Here is a 3,297-nt window from a genome sequence, read left to right on the forward strand (position 1 = left end):
ACAAATATATCTCATTTTATCACACTTTGCTTTATTGTGCTTTGCAGATATTGTATTTTTTACAAGACCCTCCACCAGCAAAAAGATCATGACTTGTGGAAGGCTCAGATGATGGTTAGGATTTTTTAGCAATAAAGTATTTTTTGAATAAGGTATGTACCTTGTTTTTTTAGACATAATGTTATTGCACACTTAACTGACTACAGTATATCATACACATAACTTTTGTATGCACTGGGAAACCAAAAAATCCATGTGACTTGCTTTAGTGTGATATTCGCTTTACTGCAGTGGCCTGGAACTGAGTCCACGATATCTCTGACGTATGCCTATATCTGAAAAAGTACTTGTATCCAGGGTATATAAAGAACTCCTACAAATCAACGATAAAAATACAAGCAGTAAAAATTGGCAAAAGAATTGAACAGAAACTTCACGAAAGAAGATACACAAATAGGGGCCGGCCCTGTGGCCAAGTCATTAAGGTCGTGCGCTCCACTGCAGGCGGCCCAGTGTTTCGTTGGTTCGAATCCTGGGCGCGGACATGGCACCGCTCATCAAACCACGCTGAGGCAGCGTCCCACATGCCGCAACTAGAAGGACGCACAACGAAGAATACACAACTATGTACTAGGGGGCTTTGGGGAGAAAAAGGGAAAAAAAAATAAAATCTTAAAAAAAAAAGAAGATACACAAATAAATGATCAATAAACACATGAAAAGGTAGTCATCAAAGAAATGCAAATTAAAACTACCATAAGGGGCCGGCCAGTGGCACCCCAGTTAAGTTCACCCTTTCTGCTTCTGCAGCCAGGTGTTCACAGGTTCGAATCCTGGGTCTGGACCTACACACCGCTTATCAAACCATGCTGTGGCAGGCGTCCCACATATGAAAAATAGAGGAAGATGGGCATGGATGTTAGCTCAGGGCCAATCTTACTCGAGGAAAAAAAAAAAAAAAACTATGGTAAGATACCACCTCACATATACTAGAAGAAAAAAGACGAAAACATCAAATGATGGAGAAGTTGTGGAGCAGCTGGAACTCTTGCTGGTGAGAATGTAAAATGGTCCAACCACCTTGGGGGACTGTTTAGCGCTTATAAAGTTGAGTCTGTGTTTGCCCTGTGACCAGCAATTTTACTCTTACGCATTTTCCCAATATAAATTTTTAAAAATACATTTACAAAAAGTACAAGGATGTTTATAGCTCTTTCATAATAGCGTCATAAGTGGCTTCTTGTTTCTGCTGATATTTACCCGTGGCAGTTTGCCTTCCTGTGTTTGGCAGTGGTTGGTGAGAGCAGGCCACAGTCACAGGCTTAACTCGGGCAAGCTTTGTTTCGTGGACCATCTGCTTCTGGTGGTCACTCCAGTGGGCGTGGGAGCCCTGGGAACGCTGAATCCATTTTAGGACTAATTCAGCCTCTCTTGTGGGTTTAGCTCCAAGTGGGGGTCTCAAAGTCAGCGCTTTATCCTTGTTCTTGTTCTGAGAATTTGAAAATGTCGGCCTAATGTTAATTATGTTTGCTAAACACTTAAAATATTACAAACTTGCAATTTTATTGTCATTATTGATAAAATGGCCGTTTCTACAAATGATTCACTTTATATTAACACCGAGTTGAATGAAACAGTGTAAATATTGTCCATAAAACCATCAAAATAGTTTTGTTGTTGGAGCTGGTTGTTCTAATAGAGAAGAGAAATCCAGTCCCCAACCTCCCTGTTTAGGTGAGAAACTTGGAACCAAGTTATCCGTCCTTTTTTTTCCCGACACACGTGAGGAATAGCTGCGCCAGTTATGGATTTAATATCTGTTTCTGTGACTCTCCTGGAAATGACGCCTTTCCCATCTCTGGGTCTCGTCCTCCCAGTGGTCATCTGGGAGCGCATGAATCAAAATTGTATCAAACTAATGTCCAAGACTTGGATATTTAAAGAGAGCACTGCCATGCCCCTTCCTGGCTGTCATCCAGTTGGCTTACACGACATGTGATTTGTCCTAGTTCACTGAACCCTGGGACCCAGCCCCTTCGGCCCGTCTCCAGCGCTGTAACAATAGCTAATGTCGGCTGAGTGCTGGCTGCGAGCCGGACGTGGCGCTAAGTGCTGTTCAGGGGTGAGCATTTGAATCCAATGCGTGCAGCCAGCCTCTGAGGTAGGTGTTGGACCAATAGTCTCTCCACATTACAGACAAGGTAACAAGTTCAGAGACATTGGGTAACATGCCTAAGGTCACACAGCTTAACGGAGGAGCCAGGATTTAAAACCAGTTCTGTCTCACTCAAGAACTGACATGTCATTGTAGTTACCTACCACAATGTGACCCCGGAGCCAAGTCCCACATGTAGTGGCTGGAAGGACCTTCAGGGGCCCTTCAGGTCTGCCTCTGGCTCCCACATGGTCAGCCCAGGCGACAGGATGCGCACAGCGGCTCTGGCTTTTCAAGGTCCTTTCTGATGTAGGGTCAAAATCTGTCTCCCTTTGGCTTCCTATGGGGCCTTCTAGAAGACAGAAGGCTGCTCCGCACCCTAGGGAACGCCCTCAGAGCCTGACTCACTCATTCAACAGCTGTTTACCGGGGGCCCACAATGTGCCTGGGGCAGGGCAGTGAGAGGACAAAGTTGAAGCCCTGGGGGAGTTGACACTTCAAAGGGGGAGACAGACCATAAGTTCCATGTTGACAGTGACACACACCCTCCCCACCCCCTTCTACCTTTCTGGATCATTCCAGATTTAAGACCCCTTGGAAATGTGGTCCCAGATGAGGTAACCGCACAAAGAACAGGGCCACAGGGCTGGTTGCGATGACTCCCTGCACGACGTCCTGGTTTGTCCCTGGAGCTTGGAGTGGCCACAAGTCCAGGGCAATCCCGGAGCTTCAGTCTGGCCAAATCCTGGCAAAGAAGGAAAGAAAATCCAGCCTCTCCATTGCCATACACCAAAGGAGCAAATAGCCAGACAGGCCCAATTCACTAGCCCCCCTACCCTCTCCCAAACCCTGGAGCCCTCCCACACCGCAACCACCGCCTGCCACCCCACCCCACACACAGCCGGAGCCCCAGGGCACTTCTGACTAAACCCACATTCTGCCTGTCTCCAGCCTGAAGCTTGCTTGCCTATTCTCACTGCACGGTGTTGTCCCCACGCCGCCCCTGTCTCAGGCTCTCCCCGTCTTCTGGCCTCTTCTGCCTCTAAAATCTCTCTCCAGTCCAGCCATAGGCCAAGATCAAATGTCAGTGCTGTTCCCTCAGACTTACACGCTTCCTCCCCAGCTCCCAACGCTGCCGTCAC

General features: G+C 47.0%; 1 long non-coding RNA gene across 1 annotated transcript; it reads right to left on the bottom strand.

Moving 5' to 3' along the window:
• LOC138916751 (uncharacterized) lies at nucleotides 1-3,297 on the bottom strand. The gene is made up of 3 exons (XR_011424121.1): nucleotides 3,123-3,297; nucleotides 2,720-2,900; nucleotides 1-1,489 (listed from the first exon to the last, which is right to left on the bottom strand). It is a non-coding gene; the product is annotated as an uncharacterized lncRNA (long non-coding RNA).

Source organism: Equus caballus, chromosome 12, assembly GCF_041296265.1.
Source record: "Equus caballus isolate H_3958 breed thoroughbred chromosome 12, TB-T2T, whole genome shotgun sequence".
In the NCBI taxonomy this organism is placed as follows: Eukaryota; Metazoa; Chordata; class Mammalia; order Perissodactyla; family Equidae; genus Equus; species Equus caballus.